The sequence below is a fragment of the Bos javanicus genome, chromosome 4 (genome assembly GCF_032452875.1).
Source record: "Bos javanicus breed banteng chromosome 4, ARS-OSU_banteng_1.0, whole genome shotgun sequence".
Classification (NCBI taxonomy): Eukaryota; Metazoa; Chordata; class Mammalia; order Artiodactyla; family Bovidae; genus Bos; species Bos javanicus.
In genome coordinates, this window is record NC_083871.1 from 33,409,315 (window position 1) to 33,422,892 (window position 13,578).

Consider the following 13,578-nt stretch of genomic DNA (forward strand, 5'->3'; position numbering starts at 1 on the left):
CAGGGAAATACAAATTATATAAATCCCCATGTGACACCCCATCAAACCACTAGAATCGCTTAAGTGAAGACAGAAAAATTTCAAGTGTTAGTGAGGATTAGAGAAACTGGAATTCTCATACAGTTGACCCTTGAGTAACATGAGTTTGAATTGCATGGGTCCACTTAATGCAGGCTTTTTTCACTGAATACAGTACTACACAGGTTTCCCAGTTGGCTCAGACGGTAAAGCATCTGCCTGCAATGCAGGAGACCCAGGTTCAATCCCTGGGTTGGGATGATCCCCTGGAGAAAGAAATGGCAACCCACTCCAGTACTCTTTTCTGGAAAGTTCCATGGACAGAGGAGCCTGCTAGGCTATAGTCCATGGGTGTACAAAGAGTCAGACATGACTGAGCGACTTCACTTTTCACAGTACTACACAGTCAGCGGTTGGTACAATCTGAGAGTGCATGCTGATGCAGCCCACTGTGAAGTTACATGCAGATTTCAGGCCATGTTCAGAGTCAGCACCCCTAACCCTACTCCACTGTTCAGGAGTCAACTGTACACTGCTGACTACCATGCAGCCTGGTACAATGCCTTTGGAAAACTGTTGTATCCACTGAAGCCAAACATCTATATACCATATCACCCAGAAATGCCAGTTCATTTCAGTTCAGTCGCTCAGTCGTGTCTGACTCTTTGCGACCCATGAACCACAGCACACCAGTCTTCCCTGTCCATCACCAACTCCTGGAGTCCACCCAAACCCATGTCCATCCAGTCGGTGATGCCATCCAACTATCTCATTCTCTGTCGTCCCCTTCTCCTCCTGCCTTAAATCTTTCCCAGCATTAGGGTCTTTTCAAATGAGTCAGCTCTTTGCATCAGGTGGCCAAAGTATTGGAGTTTCAGCTTTAGCATCAGTCCTTCCAAGGAACACCCAGGACTGATTTCCTTTAGGATGGACTGGTTGGATCTCCTTGCAGTCCAAGGGACTCCCAAGAGTCTTCTCCAACACCATAGTTCAAAAGCATCAATTCTTCGGTGTTCAGCTTTCTTCATAGTCCAACTCTCACATCCATACATGACCACAAGAAAACCACAGCCTTCACTAGATGGACCTATGTTGGCAGAGTAATATCTTTGCTTTTCAATATGCTGTCTAGGTTGCTCTTAACTTTCCTTCCAAGGAGTAAGCATCTTTTAATTTCATGGCTGCAATCACCATCTACAGTGATTTTGGAGCCCAGAAAAATAAAGTCTGACACTGTTTCCACTGTTTCCCCATCTATTTGCCATGAGGTGATGGGACCGGATGCGATGATCTTCGTTTTCTGAATGTTGAGCTTTAAGCCAACTTTTTCACTCTCCACTTTCACTTTCATCAAGAGGCTCTTTAGTTCTACTTCACTGTCTGCCCTAAGAGTAGTATCATCTGCATATCTGAGGTTATTGATATTTCTCCCAGCAATCTTGATTCCAGCCTGTGCTTCCTCCAGCCCGTTTCTCATGATGTACTCTGCATATAAGTTAAATAAGCAGGGTGACAATATACAGCCTTGATGAACTCCTTTCCCAATGTGGAACCAGTCTGTTTTTCCATGTCCAATTCTAACTGTTGCTTCTTGACTTGCTTGCAGATTTCTCAGGAGGCAAGTCAGGTGGTCTAGTATTCGCATTTCTTAAAGAACTTTCCACAGTTTGTTGTGATCCACACAGTCAAAGGTTTTGGCATAGTCAATGAAGCAGAAATAGATGTTTTTCTGGAATTCTCTTGCTTTTTCCATGATCCAGCAGATGTTGGCAATTTGATCTCTGCTTTCTCTGCCTTTTCTAAAACCAGCATGAACATCTGGAAGTTCATGCTTCACGTATTGCTGAAGCCTGGCTTGGGAGAATTTTGAGCATTACTTTAATAGCGTGTGAGATGAGTGCAATTGTGCAGTAGTTTGAGCATTCTTTGGCATTGGAATGAAAACTGACCTTTTCCAGTCCTGTGGCCACTGCTGAGTTTTCCAAATTTGCTGGCATATTGAGTGCAGCACTTTCATAGCACCATCTTTCAGGATTTGGAATAGCTCAACTGGAATTCCATCACCTCCACTAGCTTTGTTCATAGTGATGCTTTCTAAGGCCCACTTGACTTCATATTCCAGGATGTCTGGCTCTAGGTGAGTGATCACACCATCGTGATTATCTGGGTCGTGAAGATCTTCTTTGTACAGTTCTTCTGTGTATTCTTGCCACCTCTTAATATCTTCTGCTTCTGTTAGGTCCCACCATTTCTGTCCTTTATTGAGCCCACCTTTGCATGAAATGTTCCCTTGGTATCTCTGATTTTCTTGAAGAGATGTCTAGTCTTTCCCATTCTATTGTTTTCCTCTATTTCTTTGCACTGATCGCTGAGGAAGGCTTTCTTATCTATCCTTGCTATTCTTTGGAACTCTGCATTCAGTTGCTTATATCTCTCCTTTTCTCCTTTGCTTTTCGCTTCTCTTCTTTTCACAGCTATTTGTAAGGCCTCCTCAGACAGCCATTTTGCTTTTTTGCATTTCTTTTTTTGGGGATGGTCTTGATCCCTGTCTCCTGTACAGTGTCACGAACCTCCATCCATAGTTCATCAGGCACTCTGTCTATCAGATCTAGTCCCTTAAATTTATTTCTCACTTCTACTGTATAGTCATAAGGGATTTGATTTAGGTCATACCTGAATGGTCTAGTGGTTTTCCCTACTTTCTTCAATTTCAGTCTGAATCTGGCAATAAGGAGTTCATGATCCGAGCCACACTCAGCTCCCGGTCTTGTTTTTGCTGACTGTATAGGGCTTCTCCATCTTTGGCTGCAAAGAATATAATCAATCTGATTTCGGTGTTGACCATCTGGTGATGTCCATGTATAGAGTCTTCTCTTATGTTGTTGGAAGAAGGTGTTTGCTATGACCAGTGTGTTCTCTTGGCAAAACTCTATTAGCCTTTGCCTTGCTTCATTCTGTATTCCAGGGGCAAATTTGCCCGTTACTCCAGGTGTTTCTTGACTTCCTACTTTTGCATTCCAGTCCTCTATAATGAAAGGACATCTTTTTTGGGTGTTAGTTCTAGAAGGTCTTCATAGACTGTTTAACTTCAGCTTCTTCAGTGTTACTGGTTGGGGCATAGACTTGGATTACCATGATATTGAATGGTTTGCCTTGGAAACAAACAGAGATCATTCTGTCGTTTTTGAGATTGCATCCAAGTACTACATTTTGGACTCTTTTGTTGACTATGATGGCTACTCCATTTCTTCTAAGGGATTCCTGCCCACAGTAGTAGATATAATGGTCATCTGAGTTAAATTCACCCATTCCAGGCCATCTTAGTTCACTGATTCCTGGAATGTCGCTGCACTCATAGGTACATATATTCACCAAAATACATATTCATGAATATTCAATTAGTAATAGTCAAAGAGTGAAAACAATGCAAGTGTCCTATTTAGGCAGAATGGATATACTGTGGTATATTCACATCACAGACTGGATTTGTTGAGTGTTGCCTCATTGTGAATTTGAAATGAATGGACTAATACGTACCTTTTTCTATTTAGTTTATTTTGCTCAACATTATGTTTGTGAGATTCATCCTTTTTGTTGCACATAGCTGTAATTTAATGTTCAATGCTGTATCAAATTCAAAAAGAGGCAAAACTAACGGTGTTGAAAGCTAGGAGCATGCAGTAACTGAAGGAAGGGAAGGAAGAGATTTCTGCGGCTTTAGGTAGTGTTCTCTTTTATTAGTAATACTGTATTCCCAGAACTTAATTATCTTTAAACTGGAAGCTTGTACCTTTTGTCACCTTCACCTTTTTGCTAACCTCCCACCAACCTGTTCTCTGTATTGGTGGGTACAGTTTCTTTAAGATTCCACATATAAGTGGGATCACACAGTACTTGTCTTTCCCTGACTTACTTCACTTAGCATAATGCCCTCAAGGTCTATCCAAGTTGTGGCAAACGGCAGGATTCCCCCCTTTTCATGGCTGAATAATTTTCAATTGTGTATACACATCACATTTTCTTTATGCATTCATCACTGATGGGCACTTAAGTTCTTTCCATGTCTTGACTATTCCAAGTAATGCTGCGATCATCATGCAAGTACAGGTACCTTTCTGAAACAATGATTTTGTTTCCTTTGGGTAATGCACTTTTTTCTTGAACTGGGTGCTGGATATAAAGCTGTGTTCTTTTTGCAAAAAAAAAAAAAAATCATTGTACACCTATGCTGTGTGTACTTTTCTATATGCATATGATAAATCAATGAAAATCTATATTAAAATATGGAAGCAAAGTGTAGCTAGAAACAAGGCTAAATACATCAGTATGGTGTTCTACATATGTGTCAGAGGTTGGCCACAGATTTAACATTGCTGCTGCTGCTTTTAAGTCACGTCAGTAGTGTCCAACTCTGTGCAACCCCAAAGACGGCAGCCCACCAGGCTCCTCTGTCCCTGGGATTCTCCAGGCAAGAATACTGGAGTGGGCTGCCATTTCCTTCTCCAATGCATGCTGCTGCTAAGTCTCTTCAGTCTTGTCTGACTCTGTGCAACCCTATGGACAGCAGCCCTCCATGCTCCTCTGTCCACAGGATTCTCCAGGCAAGAATACTGGAGTGGGTTGCCATTTCTTTCTCCCGATTTAACATTAAGATTTCTAATAGCTTTATGAGAAAAAGAGAAGTTGCCAGCTACACATTCATTTGTGCCCAGTAGATATAAGTAGATCAACTGCCTAAAGATACAACTCTTGGCACTAAAAAAAAAAGATATTTCTCATAGAAATCTTCACAAAAAGAAGACATTTTTTGACATAATAAACAAAGTTCTTGACAACAATTTCAAGAAGATCCACTGTGATGGCTTCTAATGCTGACACTCAATGTAGGCTGCTGGAATCTTACCAAAGCAAGACAGGGGCAAAAGCAAGTGGAGACAGGACAGGGCAAAGCGATGCAACCTACACACTCAGCTGCTCTCCAGGCTGACCCAGGGATATAGTTTATAAACCTATAAGACTAATACAATAGTGGATAAGCTTCACATATTTCCCCCTGAATATCGCATCTCTCAACCAAGTTCTGACATTTATCAATCAGCAGTGAGATTAACACAATACCCTCTAATAAATGTGTAGTGGACAGCAATTTTCCATTATCAGTTGAATATGAAGCCAGTTAAGCTAGAGGAAGGGATAAGGATCTTCTGTGAATGCTGAGAAGCTGACCTCTGACTTTTAAGATGATCATCCTACCTCCACTGGGATCACCTATGATTAGGGCTCTAAGACTCTTTAGAAATGATACTGAATCTTCTCCAAAGCCATACAGTAACAAATAATGTTGATCAAAGTCCCAACCCAAAGTTCTACTATGTGTAGCATTGATAAAAAGTGCTTCAGCCAAAAATATAATCACGATAGGCAAGGTATGAACAGTCTGCTAAAGCATTCTCAAGCAAAAAGTAACAAGGAAAGGAAGTCACTGCATTTAAAGTTATTTAGAGGATTATATCACCAATGATATTTGGTAACATTTCACATATCTGCATTTTAACCACCTTGTTCAAGTACAGGAATATATCTTTTTTTCTCCTGATTATTCAGCACCAGACATTAAGAGGTTCAGAGTGCAAAAGCTCACTCACTGAACTTAGGTGTCTCAGTGCTTTTTTTTTTTTTAAAACACTGGATAAATTTACTTATCTGCTTTTCTAGTTCACAACCACATAATGAGCATGTCAGGATAGGAAGCACAGAGGAAAGAGCTGGTAGAAACAGGCAGAGGTGCAGGAAATAACTGCTAACTTGGTAGGAAGAGCCAGCAAAGCAAAAGCAGACCAAGAACACCAAACACACCATGGGGCCATGTAGCAAACAGCGCTGTGTGCCTCAGGAGTCTCCAAGGGCAACCACTGCACAGGGTACATTCACAGAAACAGATCCAGAGTAAAGTCACTTTTAGGGATTCTATGCCGAGTCTTTTTAATAAGGTAGGGAAACGTATAACGCTTTTTAAAAAGCAGTTTATCCACAACGCTTTAAATAGTATTCTTTATTGTAATATAAATCTGAACACTTAAGATTGTAAGCTTCAGTTAAACAGAAGACTTTACTCCACAAAAAATGCTGAGTAAAGCACTGCAGTTGACCGGAGAATTTTAACTCAAACACCAGTTACAAGAAAAATACGAGCATCTCATTTCCCAAACACATTGGAAAAATGAGGTGCTATTCAAATGAGGTTATCTGAATTAACATTCAAGTTATGAAATAGTATCTTGACCTATAGAAAACTAAGAACTATGTACACGTTATTAAAAGTACTTTAATTTTGAAAATCATCATTTGTCTCTACTGTGCTTACTTCATCACACCATCTCCTTCAATCTTTCATTAGTCCTTTCCATACACAAGACAGGGAAGTTATGGCTTTATGTGGGAGTTTCTCTTAATGTATTGGTTTAGAAGTTTGCCAAATGTTATTTTAAAATATTTATGCACCTATATTTAAATGTATATTTTAATAATTTTTCATAAACTATTATTGACCCATGGAAAGAGAACTTATATTTTAATTCTCCTTGTCACCAGAACTAAAATTAAAGGAATATGTAAGTTTTTTCAATAACCTATGAAGCTTAAAAATGTAACTAGTACCTGATTTTCTAGGATGAAAAATGCAGGTTAAGAAATCCTCAAGGAATTTAACAATTTTTGTAAATGGTAGAGAATATGCAGAGAAAATATTAGTTTGTACATGGAAATAAGTCAGTTTATGAATATTTTAGAGTTGAATGTGGAACATTTAGAGACTTTGAATGATCTATTTTCTATCACAATCTGTAAAAAAAATGATTAAAGACTACTTATTTGCTGAGATAAGTACTAAGTGTTTTCAGTCTACAATATATCAATGTCCATGAAAAAACTGATGAAATAATTACACACACAATCACAATGAACCAAAATTCAATTCCTGACTATCCTACCTAACCAAATAACTCACTTCCAAAGTTCGAACTGTAACATAGTTCTTAATATGAGGCATTTTCAAACCAAAAGAATTGTGTGGTTATGTAATAGGGCTGTAAACCTAAACTGAGAGTATGCCTAAACTGTGTAAGGGGTAATGAAAAGCATTACTGTCTAAGTATTGATGCATATCACCTGTACTAATTAACCTGCAAAGAAGCAGGTTAAAATATCTTCCCACCCTCAACTAACACATATGCCAGAATGCTAGTCAGGGGTGGGGGGAGTTTGTTTTGGTTTGGCTTTCTATACTATGCCATTTTTCCAGGATACCAGTAGAGAATCAAGGTATCACAACATAGAAGGCACAATTCAAAATGTTTTTGTTTGCAGAGAAAAAGCACATGCCTCATCTAGCTACCATTCAGCATATGTCTACCAGAATTACCAATGATTCTGTCCAATATTATTTTACAGATGAGAAAACTGAAAACAGATTTGTTAAAGGACACAATTAATGACAAAGTAAACTTAGAACTCAATTATATTTCACTAAACCAGCTTCTTCCCAACTTAAATACGAAATCACGTCTGATCTGCTACATAAAAATTTAAAAATAAATTATTTAACAGATGTGGGTGAGATACCCAGGTTCTGATAATTCTGAAAGAGAGAAAAGCAAAAGAAATTCACAAATACTGATTTCTTTCTTTTGCAGAATTCAAGGTGGGGATACTTAAAACACCCAAATGGCCTACTGTTGTGGGCCAGAGTGAGGTACTCCGCCCATGACAAAGGTCATGAGGAAGGAGGCTCGACATACGCAAAGGCGGGATCGAGCCTCAGGAGTCCCCCTGGAACTCCTCGAGCATCTACCCCCATAACCAGAGCCTGCCTACTTTACTACTTTGTGCTCACCTACACCTCTGACTTTACGGGGGGCTGTCCCCCACTACCTCTTTCAGAGAAGGAGTTAACTTAGAGCTCCAGTTAATAATAATTCCTGGGCGTGATAAGAGTTTTAACCTACAAACTCCTCTGAAGGTTCTCTAGCCTGCCTGACAGGCTTGTCCGGCCACATGTGATTGCTCACAGCCTCCCAACTGTGAGAGGCACGAGATGCTTTAAACCTTCTAAAAACAGGTTCCTTAGAAAAGTTAGAAAACTATTAGTATAAGTATAATGGGCTGATTAGAAATTGTATTGGTGAAGGGTTTTTCATTTGTTGAGCCAATGTTTGTTGCTAAGTCTCCACATCCCCTGCCCTTACACACATTAATGAATATATAGAAGAAATAAGTATTAACCTTTGATATTAATCACGTTATACCTTAGGCTAAGTAAATTCTTTCCTTAACTAAAACCCACTACACCCTCACCCTATAGGAATGTAACTTTATTTGGGTGGTGTCTGTTTTAAGAATAATCACCCCTGGAGAAATAAGTGTCCTGGTTGACTGACCATTGTCACAAGGAGAGGGTCATAAATTGTCAGCAGGCCCCCCTGGCCAGAAGATGATGTAACACCCCTAAGACCTCTGTATACATTTGTATGAAGCACCTGACTTTGATAAAAGTCAGGACTGCTGACCCCGCGTGACTTTTGCATAACATCTCAGTGTATACAAGTAGACCATGGAAAATAAAGAATTGGGATCAGTTTCTCGAAATACTGGTCTCCCCATGTCGCTCTCTCTCTCACTCTGGCTGAGTCTCCATCTGGAGCGTGGAACCCGCCATGCTTACTAATTATGCCTGGGCTTCTAAGATCCGACCAGGGAGGCCTCAGTGTCTCCTCTCCTTCGGGAGAACGGAAGGACGCCTGCGGCCTACGTAAGTGGTGCAAACTTCTTGTCTTGAAGTTTTATTGGTCTCCCGCGTAAACCAAGCTACTCAGCCTCTTTTCTCCACTGAATTTTCCTACTGAGCTATCCTCATCCTATTACTCTTTGTATCTTTGATAAAATATTTAAATAAATAGGTCGCCGACGCTGTCCCCGCTTCGAATACCCTGGATCAGCCGGGGCAGGACCTCGGCACCCTACAATGACTTTTCCCCCAAAACTGAAAGCCTTTAGACAAAATCTATCAAATAGATTTCATTACTAGAAAAGGATAATAATTGATATCCACCAACTATCTGAACATGAAGAACAGTGTTAGTAACATTATCCACATAAATAAATACACAAGTTGAAATCTAAGCCAGAAACTGAAATTTATTATAGCTACAATAATGAAATTTCTTTTAGCTACAATACTAAATGTATCATAAACTGCAACTAAAGTCAGCATGTATGCTCATTCCAGAGTAGAAAAGAATAATTAGACAAACACAACAAAAATTCTGCTATCCCAGACAACTGCCCACACAAATCAGTGACTGAAATTTCTTAAACATGTAACTTAAATAAGGTTTAGATGTGTCCCTTTCTTTTCCTGCACTGCCTCTGCTGCCATGACAAAAATGGAGATGCAAAACAGTATCCTCCACTGATTTTTTTATTCATCGGTTTTTATTGTCTTTAAAAATTAGTAGAGTATAAAACGTCTCACAGTGTTTTACCCCAAATCTTCAACACCCACTGTTCTGAAGACTGCCACAATGATTGAGAGCAATTTATGTCAGCCCAGGTGTTTAAAGTTCCAGGCTGAAATATTTGGGTAATTAACATTATCCTACAAACACTCAAAATCACTTCAGCTGCCACTAGTAGGCTGCAGACCATGAGGTCGCGAAGAGTCAGACAGGACTGAGCGACTTCACTTTCACTCATTGGAGAAGGAAATGGCAACCCACTCCAGTGTTCTTGCCTGGAGAATCCCAGGGATGGGGGAGCCTGGTGGGCTGCAGTCTACCGGGTCACACAGAGTCGGACACGACTGAAGTGACTTAGCAGCAGCAGCAGCCACTAGTAGGTAACAAAACTCTCCCAAAAACTGTAAGAAAGTTAGCCTTGTTTACTGTTCTATTTACCTAACTTAAAAACACTGCCTAGATGTAAAAAAAATTTCATACACCTATCTTCCTCAAAAGGTTGCATCCTAAACAGCACAAATGTCAATTCAAAAGATCCCATGTTAATATTTTACTGTTTATAACTCCAAGTGCCATAAAAGTCAGTGAGGCAGGTCTTCCTACCAGAGGGGTGAACAGCTGTTAAGCACAATGCAATTAAAAAAAAAAAACAACAAACCTGCTCAAAGTTACTGAATATAAGCCCGAGTATAAATATCTATATTCTGCTTAACACGCTAGACACATCTTTTTTTTTTAGACACATCTTTACATAAGGAAAAGAAAAAAAACATGTAAATTGTAAAGGAGGGAAAGGTCTCCTCATTCTCTTATTCTTACAGGATTTTTGATGGCTAAGGAAGAGTTTCATGCAACAAACTACTTTTACAACAACTTGATGGCTCAATGACCTTCCTAAGAAACGGATGCTTAGGACTACCATGGATTTAATACCCAGAAACAAGACTTAAACAAAATGTCAGCATGCTAAAAGTCAGTTATTTCTGACTACAAGGCTGGTTGAAAGTAATTTCTAAATACATTTTTTAAAGTAAGGGAATATTACGATTATAGTTACAAAACAAAGAAAGGCAAAACTTGAAATAAATCACCGACTAGGTATCCTCCACAGTCCTACTCTTGGTATCAATTGCAGAAATATCAGTAACACTGCAATTTAGAGTGCAGAGGACAAGGAAACACATACACACGCGGCTAGCATGTAGTAGGCACTCACTATCTGTGGCACGAAACGACAATGTGCAAACAATCAAAAACAGAAAACAAAACGCACTCCGATTTTGAAGCAACACAGTCAACAATTACTTGACGAAAAGCTGCCAGACAGCTTAACGCGTACTAAAAGGAAACGGCTCCTCCTCCCTGCCCTCCACTTTCACTCAGACGCTAGATTGTACATTGAAAACAAATCCTCCCCGAGCCCCGCCCCAAGCCCTACCCTCAAGCGGTTCCCAGCACTGAAACTGACGGAAAATCCGGGGCCTTGGCGGAGCCCAGGCCGGCCCCACACAGGACGCTCTGGCCGCGGACACGCCCGGGGCGGCGGCGGCAGCCGGGGCTCCAGCCGGTTGTCTCCGGGACCTCCAGGGGCTAGCGCTCTCCCCAGCCCGCGGCGCCGGCGGCCCCCTCCTCTGTCCCCGAGCGGCGGGCCGCGCCGTGTACCTGCACACCATGATCAGGTTCCTCCTCTCCACGGCGGCGTTGCGGGCGCTCAGGCTCTTCGGGACCGCCGCCCCCCTTGGCGAGGCGCCGTCCCAGGCCCCCCAGGCTCCGGAAGGGCCATGGCGGGCTGACCCCCGGACCCTTTTGTCTCGTGCGACCCCCCCCCCCCCCCCCCCCGCACCCCCCCCCCCCACCTGCTTTCCTGGGCTTTTGCTCGGCTTGCGGCCGTGGGGACGCGGGAGGGTGGCAGGGAAGGAAGGCGCACGGAGGGAGGGTGTGGAAGACGATGGAGGACTCGTACCCGGGCACTGGCGGCTGGCGCACCGCACCAGAGCTCTACACAAATACACACACTCACGAGCGCACACGAACGCACCACCCCCGCTCTCGCGCGCACCGCCAGGAGCCGGGCTGCGCGTGCGGTTCGGCGTCGGCCGCTCCCCTACTTCCCCAGGGATCTCGGCGCCGCGCACGCGCGTGCCCGCTGGCCCCGCACGCCCAACCACCCGCACTCAGCCTCCACTCGCGCCCCAGCAGCGGACGCCACGGGGAGCCACGGGCCTCGCGCGCGCAGCCCCGCCCTCTCTGCACCTATCGAGCCAATGCCGCCCCAGCTGGAGCCAATCGCCGCGCGCGAGGGGCGGGGCTGCCGCGCGGACCTTTAAAGCTACCTGCTGGAGCCCGCCGGGCACATGGGCAGCTGTCAAGAGGCCGGGCTAGCGCTCGCCACCCTGGTGCTACAGTCTGCACACTGGGGAGCAGCGCCGCAGCTGGCTTGGGGATTGTGGGATGCGGCGCTCATGAGTGCCCCGGGAACATTGCCAACCCTTTCCCGGAGCCCAACTAATGGCTGGGATCGCTAGCTCTAACGGCTGACCCTATTGCCGGAATCCGACTCCCCAGCCTAGGGGCATCCGTAGCTACAACGCCGAGCCTGCACTAGCTCCCGCTCCCTCACCTGACCCAGGGCCTGACTTCCAGGAAGGGAGCGGATTTTGTTGGTGGTGGTGTGTGTGTGCGCGTGCAGGGGTTTTGGTGGTGGTGGTGGTGTGTGTGTGTGTGTGGTGGTGGTGTGTGTGTGTGGTGGTGGTGGTGGTGGTGGTGTGTGTGTGTGGGTGGGTGGGTGGTGGTGGTGGTGGTGTGTGTATGTGGTGGGGGTGTGTGTGGGTGTGGGTGTGTGTGTGCGCGCGCGCGCTAACGCCCTCCCCTGGCCTGATAGACAACTACAAGTAGCACAAGGAGGGAAATTGCCCGCAGAACATCCCTCCTGGGGCGTCTTGGTGAGATTTTGATGTCACTTCGCTCCTGTCTTAGCCCCCAGCATGGCCTGCAGCCCGGAGTGACCGCCCACAGAAGTGCGCCGCAAGTGTACACTGCACCTTTCGCCCTTCTCCAGTCCTGGGCAGTGACCCCGGAATTAGGAGCGGGGAGCGGCGAGCCTCCGGGCAGTTCGGCCTTGGCTCGGCTGGGCTGCTTCCCAGAGATGAGGCAAGGAGTGCCATCCACAGCGCGACCGTTGGGAACCTAGCGCCCACTTTCCAGAGGTTCTCCACCCCTGACCTTACCAACAGGGAGGTCCTGGCTTTGACCCCGAGTTCTCGGGCGCTCATCTAGGTTGGCCATTCATCTCTCTTTGCATCAGTATGCCCGGATTTTAGAGTGAAGTCCTTACTCACAGCTGTCCCTATGAGACCTAGCTCGCTGCTGTGCAGAAAACTGGTTTTCAATAAATGTTCGTTAAATGTAACTTGAAGTCACATTTGACATTAATATGCTCTGATTTTACAGTTTTGGTGGCTCCAAAAACCATTAAACTTTCAGCTCTGATGTTGACATTCCTGTCAAAGAATATTATAAAATAGATATAGTGTAGGTATCTCTGTACTTCTTGTATATTATACAAAGTACTACAGGAGGTACTGTTACTGTATGTTGAACGCTTTTAAAACAGAGCTTTGTATATTAAAGCTGTAAATTATTAATTTCCAAGTTTGTAAAAAATGTTTAATCTCTATTTGAAATCGTCAGAGCAAAGACTGAGCCCTTTCATCCACTCAGCCTAATCACAGTATTAATAGAATGAAAAGACCGTATAGAAAAAAAACTGTCACAACTAATTTATTACAATAAATATTAAGACATTAAAATTATAATAAACAATGTAAACTTTAAACACGATCTTTCACATAAAAGTAGGAGGTTTTTCCAGGTCAGTGCACTGGTTGCCAAACATTTCTTGTCTTCTCTGTGATGAATGACATAGAGAATTGTAAGGAAGTTTATCCTACTCAAATCAAAATTGTTATTTAAATACAGATGAAAACTGCATAGAGAAAAGAATGGGAAGCTATCAGTTATCAAGAAAATTCCATACTGGTTTGTCCTG

General features: G+C 43.2%; 1 non-coding gene across 1 annotated transcript; it reads left to right on the forward strand.

Moving 5' to 3' along the window:
* The first annotated feature begins 206 nt into the window (after positions 1-206).
* TRNAC-GCA (transfer RNA cysteine (anticodon GCA)) lies at positions 207-278 on the forward strand. The gene has a single exon. It is a non-coding gene; the product is annotated as a tRNA-Cys (tRNA).
* The last annotated feature ends 13,300 nt before the right edge of the window (positions 279-13,578 follow it).